The sequence below is a fragment of the Ictidomys tridecemlineatus genome, chromosome 8, assembly GCF_052094955.1.
Source record: "Ictidomys tridecemlineatus isolate mIctTri1 chromosome 8, mIctTri1.hap1, whole genome shotgun sequence".
NCBI classification, from domain to species: domain Eukaryota; kingdom Metazoa; phylum Chordata; class Mammalia; order Rodentia; family Sciuridae; genus Ictidomys; species Ictidomys tridecemlineatus.
The window spans coordinates 109,828,542-109,845,063 of NC_135484.1; the positions used below are offsets into that span (position 1 = coordinate 109,828,542).

General features: G+C 51.8%; 1 long non-coding RNA gene across 1 annotated transcript; it reads left to right on the plus strand.

Annotated features, from left to right (window-relative positions):
- The first annotated feature begins 502 nt into the window (after positions 1-502).
- LOC106144666 (uncharacterized) lies at positions 503-8,410 on the plus strand. The gene is made up of 3 exons (XR_002483240.3): positions 503-953; positions 6,102-6,178; positions 8,083-8,410. It is a non-coding gene; the product is annotated as an uncharacterized LOC106144666 (long non-coding RNA).
- The last annotated feature ends 8,112 nt before the right edge of the window (positions 8,411-16,522 follow it).

Genomic DNA, 16,522 nt, shown 5'->3' on the forward strand with positions numbered 1-16,522 from the left:
GGTCATGCTCACAGCCCTGCACATTTGCAGTCTCACACTTGGCTCAGTCTCACATCCCCTCCCACCCACACACTCTCTCCTCCCTGACTCCTCCTCCAGCAAACAGATCCCCCAACCCACCCTCACCCTGGGCCCAGCTGGGCCACCCCAGGAAGGTCTCCTAGCCCTCTGGTATGGGGTGCTCCCCCCCACAAGCCTTCCTCCTTCACAGACTCCCACTCTACCGTCTCAGGGGCAGACAGACAGACAGACACTCTGTCACACTCGCACACGCCCTCGGCAGCCCCACGGCAGCAGTCTGTTCCTCATTATGGGCCAATGCGCCTGTTTACTCACCCAGCTGGAGATGGTTAGAGAGTGATAAATAATGAAAGAGAAAACAGGCTTTTCCCCTCTGCGGCTTCTATTTATGTAACATGTGTCACAGCGCACTCACAGACTTTGTTTCGGAGCTGGTTGCAGGAAATAGTTTATTTTTTCCGGACGGTGGCTTGAGGGGTGGGGTAGGGGGGCCAGGGCTTGGGTTTCTGGTCTCACACCCATGGGAGTTTCGGGATCTGGGCTCCCAGTGTCCTCCTCCTCTGGTGCCGCCTCCCCTGACACCCCCCGGGGGGGGGCAGACATCATGGCTGGAGGCGGCCAAAGAATGGGGTTCTCCCACTCCACCAATTTGGAAGAAACTGGGATGGCTGGGGCCCCTCCCAGCTGCCTCTGAAACCTCCCAAACAGATGGGCTTGTTTTAAGAGCCAGACAGCTTGAAGCTAGGACTCCCTGAGAGGAGGCAGTTGGACAAGGGGCTTCCTAGGTAGCCTGCACCTGTTACGGGGGAGAGGATGCAGAAGGATCCGTTCTATAAAATAAGAATTAAAGCAAAATCCACTCCTCGTGCTCACGGACCACTCTTCCATCTGTGGTCTCTGAAGCCTCAGGACATTGACTGGCTGCTTCTCAGGTGAGGTGACGGGTGGTGAGGGGGGGCTGGCCGTGGGCTGCTCAGCTGCTTGATGGGAAGCCAGGTCTCAAGCCTCAGCCTCCAGAACCCTCACATAACCGCTGCCTCCCTCCTCCAGGGACACCTCCCTGGTGAGGGTCCAGCAGCACTCATGCTAAGGCTGTTGGGAGTGGATATAAGGGTGCAGGGGGTAGAATGGGGGGAATGGGGGACATTAGAAATCTGAGAAGTGCTTCCTGCCCACTCCCCAAATACTGAGTGGAGCATCTTGCATAACAAACCAAGGAAGGAGGAAGTGACAGAAAACTCCTCTGCTTACCACCCCCAGGGCAGGACAGCTTTGGGGCATTTGGAGGAATTGTACTCTCTCTTGGGATTGTCTATGAAGGGCAGGAAGATGATATCTTCATTTGACACGGAGCCCCACTGTTCCCCCAGGACACTGCTGGGGGAACCCAGAAGTACCAGAAACTACCCTGTTTTCTGCATATCCCACTGTGGAAACTGAAACTGGGAGCCCCAACCCCTACCAACTGTTGGAGAGGGATAACAGGGGCAGGGGCAGAATCCTGCTCAGTGGCTCAGAAGCTTCTGCAGGGGTGTCCCACAGGGATCTCCTGGATTGGGGAAGGAACGGCCACATTCCCAAGACAAGGACTTTTAACATTAATTTAAGAGCAGATAGCGCTGGTTTAGTGCAAAAGAGACAAAGCCCAAGAAGATTCTTTTCAAATTTAATGCATGTCAGATACAGAGAGAGCTTCTCAGAGGCTGATCCCCAGGCTCCCTCTCCCAGGGTGGTGATTCAGCAGGTGGGGGTGTCTAGGAATCAACCTGGTGAACAAGTTCCTGGGAATTGGGAATTCTGGGACTGGTCATTTCCCAAAGACTTGGGGACAACATTGCCCTAAGTGGGCCCTGGAGGCAGCCACCCCCCACCACCTGCTTCCACCGGCCAACATCACCACACATAAGCTGAGATGGAGGCACATCCATCACAGAAGCTGATCAGAAGGGAATTTGACTTCCCTCAGTGTGGAAGCAGTCTGATCAGAAGAAGGATAAAACTGGTTTAAGGAGGAAGGGAGGGAAGGAAATAGGATTTGTCAGCACCTAGTAGGTACCATTTTTACCTGGCTGCTTTTTAATTTTTGCCATTCGTACCCATTTCTGGAATCTAAAACACTCAAACATTCTATTTCTTATTACCAAGTAATGCTCACAGGCATGCATACCTTATCAGAGAGACAGCAGGGGTGGTTCTGTGTATCTTAAAGCATTTGCTCTGTGCCTGGGATGTGCCAGGACTTCACACGTGTTTCTTGATGTTTGCCACATCGTAACACTGATGGCAATGCTATCCCCAGTTTACTAATGAGAACACAAGCCTCAAAGAGGTTTAGTGACTTAAAAAAAAAATTTTTTTTTTTTGTGGATGGACAGAAAACCTTTATTTTATTTGTTTATTTTTATGTGGTTCTGAGGATCAAACCCAGTGCCTTACACATGCTAGGCAAGCGCTCTATCCCTGAGCCCCAGCCCCAGCCCCAGCCTGTGTTAGTGACTTTTATAAGGTCACCCCACTATGCGAGTCTTGGCAACGGGAAAAGCTGGTGTTTTAATTTTTTATTTTTTTCGTACTCCCCAGTAATTGAACTCAGGGTGCTTAACCACCAAGCTACATCCTCAGTCCTTTTTATTATTATTATTATTATTATTTTTATTTTGAGACAGAGTCTCGCTAAGTTGCCCAGGCTGGCTTGGAACGTGTGATCCTCCTGTCTCAGCCTCCTGAGTAGCTAGGGTTACAGGCGTGCCCCACCTCTCCCAGCACTCAGCACTCTGTTTACTGCCACAAGCGCGAGCCCCTTTGGGATTCTAACTGAGAGTTGGCATCCAGATCCTGCTTTTCAGCTCTTTCCCCAGGACTGCCTCACTGCCACTCTGTGGAATGGAGAGGTTGGTAGGGAGGCAACCTCTCTGCTGCTCCCCCAGCATCTCTGCGTTGGGGTCCCTATGGATTCTCGCAAAGCCCACCCAGCACACACCTTGAGCTCTCTCCCAGGGAGCTGAGCATTGGGGGTCGTGGGGACCACCTTTGGATTCAGTCCCCAGAGCACTTGTGGATCTGAGGAGGTCCCAGGAGGGCAGGGCCATGTGAGCCAGCTTAAGGAGCACCCCTCCTGCATGTCCAGGAGCCTCCTGCACCCCTATCCCCTTGGCAGGTTGGGGATGGCATGAGCTAGTGGGTGGGAGAAGGGCCAACAGGGACAGCCAAAGTCTGGACGTTTGTTCAGGCGACAGGCTAAACAGGATTCAAACAGGGACTCACAGCAGCTTCACAGGGACTTCGTGCAGACCCCCATGGACACTGGCCTGCACTTCCTCATGCTCTTGTGTCCCCCCTGCACAGAGTCCCATTCACGAAAACCCTGACAGAGCTCCAGACTCTTGTGTCCCTGTGGACAGAGCCCAGGTGTTCTGCACACCTTGTCTGTCTCTAACCTTCACACTGACCCTGCAAGGAAGCTGCTGTCCTGACCCTCCCAGCCTCACAGAGGAGAGAAAAGGGGCTCAGAAAAGCCAAGTGACTGGCTGCCTTTCCTGTGTCTCCCCTAGCACCCAGCAGGTGTGCAGAAGTCCACCCACACAATGTGGACATACAAGTTTTCTTTCATGCAGGCTCTTGGCAAGCCCCAGATGCCCCTTTCTCCAAACACATCCTGAGCTGCGATCTCTGTAGGCTCAGAAATTCAAAGACCCCCACGGCCAGCACTTCCCCAGCACTGGTGGCAACAGCGGGAGTTCCCTGGGATCCGGCCTCAGTTTCCCCTCTGTCTCTCAGGCTCGCACACCTGTGCAAGCCCCTCCTTGCTTTGAAGAGGCAGTGCTGGCTGGGCCCCTGCCCCAGGTCTGACCCTCACTCTGGAAGCTTCTGGGTTCAGCCACCTCCATCCTCCCTCTTCCTCTGAAACGTCAGACCTGGCACTGCCCCCCCCAGGCCCCCTCTCTCTGCGGCCCCCAGGGATCCCAGGCTTTGCTGGAGGGCAGCGAGTGAAGCCGGCTGTAACAGAGAAACCTCGGGCTCCTCTTTAGAAGTCCCCCGAGGAGGCAGATCTGAGGAAAGGCTGCCGAGAAGGCGCCTGCAGCAATGTCAGCTTGAGAACAACCGGGCTGACAGGATGCTGAGCGGGGATTAAGGTCGGGATCAGGGAAGCCGGGGAAATGAAGGCAAGTTCCCTGCATCCCTCGCTGCCACCTCCGAAGCTGACTGTGCTGCTGGGTTTGTCTTCTTGTTTGTTCTTGCTCTGGGAAAGTGGGTGGGGAGGGAAGCAGGCAGGGGCCAGGCAGGAGTGGGGGAAGGACAGGGGAGAGGTGGACAAGGGCAGGGAGCCCTGGAGAGTGAGCCTGCTGTCTGCGTCCCAGGGCCCAGCTAGGGGCGGGGCAGAAAGCACAGGTGCCTTTACCTGGAACCTTCCCATATGCTGTCCCCATCAGATGGCTCGTCTGTTGGACAGTGGGGCTCCCAGTCATCTCCCCTGGTCCCCTTTCCCCAGGTCCTGAGTGTGGGTGGTGGGATCAGTGAGGATAGAATCGACCTCACGGTGAGGCACTCCACACCAGTGAAGTGGGTGCCATACCCCATCAGAAAGGGGAGGAGCCTGTTTCCACCTGTCGACAAATGCAGGATCCCTTGTTGTAGGGCAAGGCCCTGTACCAACCTGCCTTCTCACTGAAATGTCACAGGAATCCAATCAAATGGGCTGCTGATTTCTAGGTCATCCAACGCAGAAAATTCTAGTGAGACCTCAAACCCTTGCACGGTGTCATGGTAAAGAATGTCTTGGCTTCTGGTTTCAGTCTGTGTGGGCTGGAATTTTGGTTCTGTCAATGACTTGCTGTGTTACCTTGGGCAAGGTGGCTAGCCTTTCTGTGCCTTGGATAAGACTATAGCATCTTCTTATAAGGTTGGTGAGCAGAGGAAGGGAGTGGACACATGAAACTGCATGGAGTAGGGCCGGCCACAGAGGTCAGGTGCCAGAGGCTGGTGTATTATCATAGGGGCAGAGGGAAGGAAGAATCATGGCAACCTGAAGTCAATTACCTGAAGTCTTCCTGGAGGAAGGGAGGGTGGAAATCTAATTTTGGTGGCAGGGGTGGGAGAGTAGAGTGGGGGTGAAGGACAGTACACTCGTTTACCAAGTGTGATTTAAGCCCGTCTCTGATGAGAGGTGGAGAGGGTGCATTCCCAAGGAGCCCCACCCCCAGCCTGTGTTTCTCCAAAGTTCGTGCTCTAACTAGAGGTATCATGATTACTCTCTCCTAGCTCTTCCAAGGGCCAGTTGAGATGCAAAGACCATGACAAGACACTGGTTTTCACAGTTCCCTTCCCCACATGGGGCTTATTCCAGAAATCCTTGCAATTCAGACTCTAGTTGCACCTGGGCTCTCTGGATCTGGTGAGGAAGGGGCAGGTAGAGAGAGTACAAACCTGGAGGCAGAGAGTCCCTGGGGCTGGGTGGTAGCTCTACCGTCCACAGCTGTTAGAGCAAGTCAGTTTGCCCTTTTGGACTCAGTTGCCCGATCTGTGAAACGGAATAATAATATCCACCTTGGATTTGCAGTGTTGGGCAGTTACTTAGTACACGCCCAAGGCTGATCTTCAATTTGGTGGTTATTGACTTCTAGCCAGGTTCCAGGCCCTAATGAATGGGCCCCTTCCCTGGCACGAAGGTGCTGGTGGTCTATACGGCTGAAGGTAGCAGTGTTACCCCAAAGGTTAACCCAGGAACCAGGCGTCTCCCCTGTCCAGGCCCCATGGTCTGCTTACCCGTCTACCTGAGCCCTTCCTGGGGTCCTCAACTCCCCACCCTTCTCCAGACATACTGGCCAGTGGGTTGGGGTGGGTAGAGGGTCTGGGGAGGCTGAGGGCCTAGGATGGGGTTCTAGGGGAAGGGTCTTGAGAGAAGAGTCTTTGAGTCTGTTTTTTTTGGTGGGAAAACCCTGCACAGGGGCCCAGTCTCTGCAGAAATGTGCAGGGAGTATCTTGCTAGGAATTTTATCTCTGGAGAACTGATTTCTAGAGAAGATAATTTTAAAAACACCTCTTCTTTTTTCCCTGTTAATAGCTATGTGTATTTATTACAGAAAATTTGGAAGATATAGAAAAGTCCCAGAAAAGAGAGAGAGATCAGCCCTAATCTGATCACTCAGAGATAAACCTGGTAAGATTTTCCTTTTTCTTCTGTTTTTTTTTTTAAAAGTTCACCCTCACACATATGCTCATGCTTATATATGTAACTTTATTGCAGCAAAATATGCTTAATGTACATCTATCATGAACATTTTAGAAATCTGATCATGGAGGAATGAACATATCACAATTTTGTAAACAAATTTTTTTTCATTAAATAATACTCAAGAACTTCCTCTCAGGCCATTAAATATTCTTCTCAACATAATCTTTTTTCTTTTTTATGGGGTTAAGAGGTAGGGAGTACTGGGGATTGAACCTAGAATGGCTCTACCCTTGAACTACCGTTTCCAGGCCATTAAAAGTTTTAATTTGAGCTGGGTACACTGGCACACACCTGTAATCCCAGTGGCTCAGGAGGCTGAGGCAGGAGGATCAAAATTAGCCTCAGCAATTTAGCAAAGCCTTAAGCAACTCAGTGAGACCCTGTCTTTTCTTTTTTCTTTCTTTCTTTATTATTATTATTTTTTGGTACCGAGGATTTAACTTAGGGGCACTCAACCACTGAGCCACATCCCTAGCCCTTATTTTTATTTTATTTAGAGACAGGGTCTCACTGAGTTGCTTAGTGCCTCACTGTTGATGATGGTGGTTTTGAACTTGTGATCCTCCCGTCAGCCTCTGGAGCCACTGAGATTACAGGTATATGCCACCACACACCGCCTGAGACCCTGACTCTAAATAAAATATAAAAAGGGGCTGGGGATATGGCTCAGTGGTTAAGCACTCCTGGGTTTAATCTCCAGTATCAAAAAAAAAAAAATCATTTTGAGACAGGGTCTTGCTAAATTGCCTAGGTTGGCCTTGATCTCACAATCCTCTGGCCTCAGCCTCCTGCGTCTCAGGATTATTTTCTTAACATAACCGAAGATGCCAGAACCGTGCTCCAGCTTTGGGAAGCCTCTTTTAAAAACATGTCATTTTATGAATCCCTTTTTTTATTGGCTATAGAAGCTATTTCTAGATTTTTTGCTATTTTAAACAACACTGTAGCGAACATCCTAGTAGGAGAAACCTTTGAGAGAGCAACTACCTTTGGGATCATTCATTTGCGTGTCTGTCCTCAACCCCGAGTTCTGTCCTTTCTAGGCAGGGTCTGCCTCTTGTTCATTTTTATGAACTTCAGGTCTAGCTTACCCTGGTTCACAGCAGGCATCCCATAATTATTGGATTGACTTGCTCCTCAGGAGCTTATGCTCCAGGCAGATTAGGAAGAAGCCCACTTCTCTTTCTTAAGTGTGTAGGCGTCCCCACTGCCTCTTTGCTGGGCCTACCATTCTTTCCCTTAAAAAAAACATTCCCAGTCTAGAGCCGCTGTCATCCGGGGGCTCAGTGAACCACTCTTCTTTTCATCTCTTATCTTCCTGGGCAAACCAAACCTTGCTTCCCCTGCTGGGACCCTCCCCCTCCAGACCCCACAGAGCCCCAAGCAGCAGCCCCCTCTCCAGCTGCCATTTCTGACAGCACAGGTCCTTGGAGGTTCCCCATGGCACCCCCAGCCCTGCCTCTGTCTGGGGCCACCTCCCATGGCACCCAAGCGCCTTTGTCCTTCCTCCTGGGGACTCTAGGCAGATGCTGTTATTCTTACTAGTACCCATGAGTAGAATCACAGATTTTAGAGCTTGAGACTTTACCCCCAGTCTTTTAAAGGGGGCAGGGGATAGCAAGAAGAAAAATCGAAGAGGTAAAACTTACTAATTTAATTTCCTCTCCTCTAGTATGCATGCTCCCAACCTCCAGGAATTCTCTCTTCTTCCCCCTCTCCTCTCCTTCTCCTCTTTCTGTCTCTCAGCTCTGACCCACAGTCTCCCACCCTCCTGTCCCCCTCTCCTCTCCCCTTCTTTTTTAAGTTTTTTTTTTCTTTTAACTTTCAAGGTCATTCCGGACTCTGCCGCCGCCAGTCCCTTGGTGAGACGTGAGCGCCATTGGCGTCCGTGGCCTCTGTTTCCGTGGCAACCCAGTAACCATTAATTTTCAATTAAAGGAGACAAAAAGCTCGATGACAGCTCCAGGTCTGCTGAAGATGTCAAGAATCTGTATTAATATACAGCAAGAGAGCATAATTGTGTGTCCATCTTCCAGAGCAGCGAAAAATGGAGGGATAATTACCGGCTCGAAAGCCACTCTGTAATTTAGTTCTTACTGTCACCACAGCCCTACACATTAGCATAAATTAAAAGCAGAGTTTATTGTTATCAAAGTGCATTGATATCGCCAGACCCGCTTTCTTCCTTTTAACTGTTTGTTGTGGTGAGTGACTCCCCAACTCCTGCCGAGGTCTCCCTGGATAGGGAGAATGGAAGTACCGGGGTGCTAGACCTGCAAGGTCACGGCTACTTCTGCCATCCTTGGGGCCTCAGGGCAGAAGGAGACAAGGGTCAAGATGTTGCCTGTCTGATGGGGGCTGGGAAATGTGGGGGAGCTTGGATGTGAATTCACCTTTCACATGGGAAGTGCTTTGTTTGGCTTAAGAATTTTCCAGCTCTTTCCAGAGGGGACCACTGCCCGGTGTCAGATCCTGCTGCCCCATCTTGGGAATAGTGGAGGGCAGGCAATAGATGCTCATCGCCAACCTGTTAGACAAAGGAATGAGCAAGGGCTTAGGGGTTTCCTTTCCTGGCTGCATGCCGGAGGATGGACCTTCTTACTTTCCCAATTAGGGGCATGGTCAGCTCAGGTGGAGGGAGATACCCCCCCCAGAGGAGCTCAGTTCCTGCTCCAGCGCCTGGGATCCATGCTCCTCAGAACCTGGGTCTGCTGGGCCACCCACTCCTGTGGCCGGAGTCCTGCCATGGCTACCACCCTGCAGCCTCACTTCAAGTAGTCGGAGCGCCTTGAAGTGTCTCTTAGCCAGTGTGCCAGTGACAGCCGCAGAAATCATGAATTTCCGTGAATGGGGATGCGGGGTTTTCTTGTATTCTATCCAGAGAGAGCTGTCCTTCAGAGGGGAATTTAGTGTAATTACCCTTAAGGGAGCGATCCTTACACAGTCAGTCACAACACTGACCTCCTGGCTGAGATTTGACAGCAAAATTACAGGCTGTGTGCTCAACAGAAGGGGCATCCTCCTTTATTTTTGGGAGGGGGGAGGCGGGAAGGAAGGGGGAGGAGGGAAAGGCGATACAGAAGCTTTGAAAAGAAAAGGGCTGGCTTACAGCTGCCAAGCACATGGGTTCTCCTTGGCACAGTGTCCCGGGGCAGGGGAAAGCTACCCGGAGATCCCCTGGCCCTTCAGCGGGTTGGTGAGGAGTGGCCCAGGTGGCTCTCCAGCCCTTTAAATCTTGGAGCCCTGGCTTGTGATCTTTGCTAAAGTCAATCTTATTCTAGATAGGGTTGGAGGGTACTAGGAACTATTTGATAAACTCCTCGGGCATGTTTTCCCAAACACATCTGTCCCTTGGCCCTTCCCACAGTGCTGGAAATTCTCGCCACTCTTTGTACCTTTCCGTGAACATCTGAGACCCTGTTAACCTGCACCTAGGTGCCTGGCAGGGCTCACCTGCTAATCTGTGACCATTCCAAATATAGCCCAGACTTATCTTTCAGACATGCTGGCCTGTCACACAGCAGGACACTAAGGACATAGGCCAGGTGAATTTTACCTGAACTAATGGAGAAAATATCCAGGGACTTTGAAGCCCAGGAAGGATTAATGGTATACCCTAAATCTCAGAGCTTGAAGGGGCTCTGGAAATGGGTGTGTTCTGATGGCTCCTAGAACAGGACCACCCCAACCTCTGCTCCACCTCCACCCAACACAGGAGCTCAGCATCCCTAAAGAGGACCATCCAGCCACGTGACATGGGAGGCCGAGGCAGAAGGATCATAAGTTCTAGGCCAGCCTGGGCAATGTAGCCATTTACCCTGTCTCAAAAAAAACTTTTTTTGATAGGACTGGGGGATGTAGCTCAGTGGTACATCTGAGAGCACCTCTGGGTTCAATCCCCAATACCAAAGGGAAAAAATAAAAAGAGAGTTCCATTCCACTGTTAAATACCGATCACAGGAAATTTCTCCTCGACTTTTTTTTTTTTTGCAAAAACCTGTTTCCCTAAAATTCCTACCTTCCTTGTGGAGACTCAGGAACGAATGTGAGATGGTACTTCAGCTGCCTGAAGACAGCTCAACTGTCCTGCATCTTCCCCTCCAATTCTAGGTCCTGGTTGGCCCATCCAGCTCCACCACCCAAGGAAGAGCCAAAAAGGGTCGTGGAAAGACGAGGAAGGGCTCCTGGGCAGGCACAGCACTTACTGAGCATCCAACATACCTCCTTTCATCCATCCCAACCACCCGGGAAGGGGAGGATGGATTATTCTCACTTAGTGGAGAGGAAAGAAAAACCAGGCAGAGCCATGGTGGAAGCTCAGTTTCCTGACCCAGGCTCAGGACTTTCCTTGGGAATCTAGGTGCCTTTGCTCTTAGACCCGTGGGGCACCGTTGCATTTGTGAAATGAACTTGGTCCTCAGTCTCCTCTCTCCTCCTCTCCAAAGCTTGCTTCTTTTTTGCTACTCAATGGGAAAGGAATTCCAGGGAAAATCCTGTATAAGTCCTGCTCCTCCCCGATGGTTCCCCTGCCCATCGCAGCCCTCAGTGGCTGCTTCAGGGACAACCACAGCAGTAGTGGTTACTTACTGACCGCAGGACCCTGCTCCAGGGCTGTGTACCTGCTTGCTGTTTGGTGTTTGATCCAGTCCTCCAACTGCCCTGGCTGCAGTTCTACCCAGGCCCCTCTTCCTCACACATCTACATCTCTTTCAAATACCACCTTCTCAGGGAAGCCACCCCAGTCCTCCTTCCGCAGCCTCAAAGCCCTGCCCAGATTCCTTCCATGGGTCAGGTTGACCACAGAGAAAAGTTTCTTTCTGTTAGGTTCCTTGTCTGTCTCCCTTTAGGTCTCAGAAGGGCAGAAGCTGCTTTGTTTGTGATTGAATCCCAGGCGCCTAGAACAGTCCTGGGCCTTAAGTAGGTGCCCAGTCCGCATTTGTCAGTTGGAAGGAGAAACCTGAAGCCCTGTGGGGTGAGTGGTATTTTCACAACAGAGAAGAACTGGAGCTCTCGCCCTGGGTTAGATGGCTCCTCCAAGGTCACAGAGCTCTCAATACCTAAATGCAAAGCCTGGTGCATTTTGGGTTGCTGAGAATGAGCCTGTTTTTTTTTTTTTTTTTGGGGGGGGGGGCAGGCCTGTTCTGAACTTTCAGTATGTGGGAGAAGGGGACTGGCTTCCTGTGGGATTTCTGCCTGCATTCTGACCAGCAGGTCCTCTTCCCTCCTGTACAGGGTGAGAAGGGCTCCTTCCCTTCTGCAGCTCCCCCTTTCTTGCCCCCAAGTCCATGGGGGGCCCACAGGTGCAGTCTAGCTCCTCCCTCCCCTGAGGACCCAGGTCCCTGCCTGGGCTGAAGTCCATACCCAGGAGTCTGGGGCACCCCTGGGAGGCTGGGCTCTGAGTGGCTCCCCTCCCCACAGATGTCAATCCGGGCCCCAGAGTGGCCACACAGAACATACATCTTAAACAAACACTTCTCCTTGCTGTTTATCTCCCTGGCCTTTAAACAAACTCTTTCAAAGGTTTCTGCTGATAGGAGAGATTTACTGAAAACCATTCCTTACTTAAAAGCCCTGGGTTTATGCTGCTGGGGAGGGGGCAGCGGGGCCCTCAGGCCTGGGGTTTCTCTGCCTCCGGACCACATGTTTATCCTCGGGGCCTTGATAGAGGAGCAGCTCAGACTAATCTTTATGGAAAAGAAAATAATAAAAGCAGGAAAGGGGAGGGGTGGAAGTTGGGGGAGGTTTGGTTCTGACTCCAGGAGGCCCTGGCAGGCCGGGGTGTGGCAGCGCCCACCCTCCGTGGCAGGGAGGGGTGGGGCCCCGTGGACTTTGGACAGAAGGCCCTTGGGCAGGTGACTCTGTTCTTGGGCTTCCACCCCCCAGGCTGAGGCCAGAGTGGGCCTCTCCCAGCTGGGTGGGGCTGTGGGGGGTGGGGAGCAGTCACATGATAATGTCGACATCTCTATTCCTCCCTTCGGCCACCATTCAGGAAGCCTCTAGTGTGTGCCAGCACCTGGGGGTACAGAGATGAGTAATTGTTAACATTTACTTCAGCATTTCTGTGGCCTTGTGTGCCATCACTTACACGAATTAACACATTAAAGACAATGGGCCCCCAGAAGGACAACCTGTCATTAGCGCTGCATTTGGGGAAACCAAGGCACAGGGAGATACCTGGGCCATACCCGAGAAATTTGGGCTTCACTGAGATGCAGCCTGGACATGGGATTCTAAAATGCATCCCACATGGGGACTCGCTGCTGTGGAGAGGTATCTTCCTGTCCCCGTCTTCCCAGGGACCTGGTAGTCCACAAGACCAAGGAGTCTCCCAGCCCATGGAGAGCCGTAGTTCTTTCTTAGTGGAATGTAAAATAATGGTGCCTCTTACAATGTCAGGTTCAATGAAATCAGTGACAGGGAACTAACGCCCACCAGCTGTGGGCCTGAGTTGCATGATTTTGCATATATTATCTCAGTTAACCTACCTCCCGAAACTTCAAGATCAGTCAAGGAGCACCTCCCATGAGAAATGGAAGGCACCAGCCAGGTGCAGTGGCCCTCCTTTATAATCTCAGTGGCTCGGGAGGCTGAGGCAGGAAGATTGCAAGTTCAAAGCCAGCCAACTTAGCGAGGCCCTAGCAACTCAGTGAGGCCCTGTCTCTAAATAAAATTTAAAGAGGGCTGAGGATGTAGTTCAGTGGTTAAGCGCCCCTGGGTTCAATCCCTGGTACCAAGAATAAATAAGTAACTAAATAAATGTAAGGCACCAAGACCTCTGGAACTTTCTCAAAACCTAGTGGGAGGCGGAGGCAAGATTTGAACCCACAGTAAATGGCCTGATACTTCTTCCTGACCCTTGAGGCTCTTTATATTTCTCAGACTCTCTTCACATCCTTTGTCCACTGAAGAAGACACTGGAATGGCCAATGGTGAAGTGACCTGTTGTAAGCCCACACCTGCCTTCTCAGCCTGTGCAAGGGGAGTTTTGTCTGTTGAAACCTGCCTGGGCTTCTGTAGGTGGAAGCTGTCCCCAAGGGAGCACAGGACTCGGAAGGGGATGCGGGACAGTGTGGGGCTGTCCTGGGGTCTTAGGTGCTGAAGGCTGGAGCTGTGGCCTGTCCCCCGGAGCTTCCAAGGTCAGAGGCCCTGGGCAGGGGTAGATGTTATTGCAAAGACTCCACCGACTTCCGCCTCTGCCTTGTTTGTTTGTGAAATTGCTGCCGTGGCAGGTGGGGAAGGGAGCAGCAGGCCAGGTAGGAATTTCCACTCCTCTGGCTGCCCAGAGCTGAGGCCGGAAGCCACTCCCCTCCTCTGTGTTTACCCTCACGGGGCCACACCCCTCGAGATGGCACTGACTGACACCCTCTTCCGCAGGTCCTCCAGCTCGGAGCCAAATACCTTTCCCCTCTCCCTGAAAGCACCTTTCAGCACCTGGGCCCTGATCTGGGGTGTGCTTCCAGCCAGGAAAGAAGGGAGAGTGTGGGGAGGAGGCTGGGTGAGGGAAGGTGGGGCTGCAAGGTGGCCCAGGCGGAGACAGAGCCACCTGGGTGAGTGTCTGGCAGTCATCGCCTTTCTTTATGTTTTATTTTCCCTTTATATAGCGACATCCGGTTTCCAAAACCTTTCTTCCTCCTGGCAACTCTTGTTGTAAGATACTTCATTCACACCAAGGTAAACATGACGGATAACAGCGTCTAAAGTGACCCTTTCAAGGGGAAAGTGCATCTTGGCAAAGCCTCTTTCTCCACTCATTCTTTGATTTACTGGATGATTCCTTTAGCATTCCTGGACAGCACCCCGTCCCATCACAAAGGCCTCCCTAGGACATCTCCAAGTGCTTTGGTGGGCTGCTATCCAAGCTGAGGGCCTTGTAGCTAATGACACCCCCACCCTGTGACTGCATGGAGATTCACCTGCAGCCCCAACCTCTCTTTATTTGTACCTTTGATGAAAGAAAAGGGAGTTTATCCTTTTGAAAAAAGTTTGGGGACTTTGCCAAAAGGAGCACTTTGGTTTTTTGTGGTTCTGGTGATCAAACCCAGGCCTTGTGCCTGCCAGGCAAGTGATCTACCAGCCCAGGGAGGTGCTCAATGACAGACCTTCACCTACCAACCCACCAGGACTCGTCCAGTCTGGTTGAGGGTCTGACGTCTCGAAGGCAGCTGGGCAGGGACCCAGGGAGTACATCATAACTTGGGGTAGAATTTCCAAAGGGACCACTGGCCATCAGGGCTCTGGACATGTTTTACTCCTTGTCCTTCTCAGCAGGGAAGACCCTGAGCTCAGGGTTGGAAGGGCTCCATGCGTCATCTAGGCCAATAATTTACAGAGAGTACAGCCTTCTGATAAATTTAATTTACACTGAAATCCAAAATATAAGATGGCTAAAAGAAGATGCACCTTCCAGTTGAAGGTGGGGAACTGGACTTTGCCCACTCTTTTCTCTCCACTGTCCCCTGAAGTGGCAAAAGCTTCCCCGTGGAACTCCAAAGCTTAGGAGATCTCAAGTGGAACCCACTGAGCTAGGCTGGTAGCCCATTTTCCAGACAGGAAAACTGAGTCTGAGCATGGAGGAGGAGGAGGAGGGTCCTTGGGTCCTCCACCCTCCCTTGGGCTGCTTTGGGTCCAGGTGCATTCTCTGAGCTCATAAAGTGTCCTCCTTTCGAACTTGACCTGCAAGACCCTACCTCCCTTCCGTCTCAGCTCAGACACCACCTCCTCTGGGAGGCGCTGTTCCCCAGTTATCGCGTCCAGTTCTGGGCCCACTCCCACCGCTTCCAGGTTCGCAAGTGCTTTTACCCTCTCTTAGGATCAACTTCCCTGAATTTCTGTTCAGCTGGAGCAGATCTCTTCTCTCTCACCAAACCAGAGGGCTCCCCAAGGTCAAGGGCTTTGTTTTAATTCTTGAGCATCCAGTCCTGAGCTGGTGTGACAGCGAGGCTGCTGACCTGCTTTCTGAGGTGGGGAGGGACCCTTTGCCATGCTGGTAGGAGTCTGCCTATCCTTAGCCCCAGTTCTCACCAGCTCTGCCAGGAGGCCGCTCAGTTTAATCGGACAGTTCCCTGCAGACCTGAAGGAGTGCAGGGGAGGGGCCACTAGTCCTCAGACTCTGGAAGGGGGACACTTCACCCCCAACTGGCCCTGCCCCCAGCCCAAGAACACAGAGAAATGGCGGGAGGCACAGAGAAGCGGGGCCTCCTACCTCCACCACCATTGGTTTCCCTCTTCTCTGGCATTTGAAGAGCTCAGACTCTAGTCCTTCAAGGGCTGTTGAAACAATTAGATTTGCAAGTGCCCAGTGCTCAGTCTAATTGCTTAAAAGCCACTTCAGGCTCCAACTGACCCAGAGTAAAGCCTGGGGGTGGGCGGGCTGGGGGGAGGGGACACTGAGGCACTCTGCTGCCCTGTTTCCCAGCCCTTCCCTGCTGACCAAGGCCTGGGTGGGAGGTAATGCCTTCCGTCATCTCCCTGCCCCTTTCCTGGTCCTTGCCCCCCTGACCCCCAGCCCCTGACATCTAGCCCTTCCCTCAGACACCTTCTCAGGTAAATCCCAGCTTCCCCGGGGGTCAGTGGGGCCTGGTGTGTTCACGGCCAATTTTCAGAGTTAGACAGTGACTAAGTCCAGGTTAGGAGGCCCAGAAGTGTCTGGCTCAAAGCTGACACTTTTCCTCTGTGCAGTCTCTAAATCAGTTCCATCTCTCTGGTCCTGATTATTGTTCTCCCAAATTCTAGTTCCTGCATAAAATTCTCGCTAGCATAAGGCTTTGCAATGGCTCCATGCCAGATGGGGTCAAATCCTCCCCGTAGCCTTTGGCTCCTTCTGTAATTAGGCCCCACCCCACCTTCCAGCACCCTCCAGCCTGGACCCCCTTAGCTCCTACCCATCTCCGTGCCTTTTCATGTACCCTGCTCTTGCCCTCTGTTGCTTTAGCATCTACACAAACGTGTCCATTTATGTGCCAGAGATGCTGGGATCAATAAGCCACAGGCCCCGCTCTCATGGTGACAAATTCTTATTGTGCACCAACTACAAGCCAGACCTATTCTTGGTCACAGGAACACTGAAGAGGGCAAAAAATAGAGTTTTTATGCTCAGGGAACTTATATGATGGAAGGAGATAAACTGGGATGTAGCTCAGATATGTGAGGCCCTGGATTCCATCAAAACTGTAAGCAGGAAAGAAAGGAAGGAGGGAGGGAAGGAAAGAAGAAAGAAAGAGGCAGAAATACATACACAAAGAGGTATACAATCCATCAGGTAGAATGAAG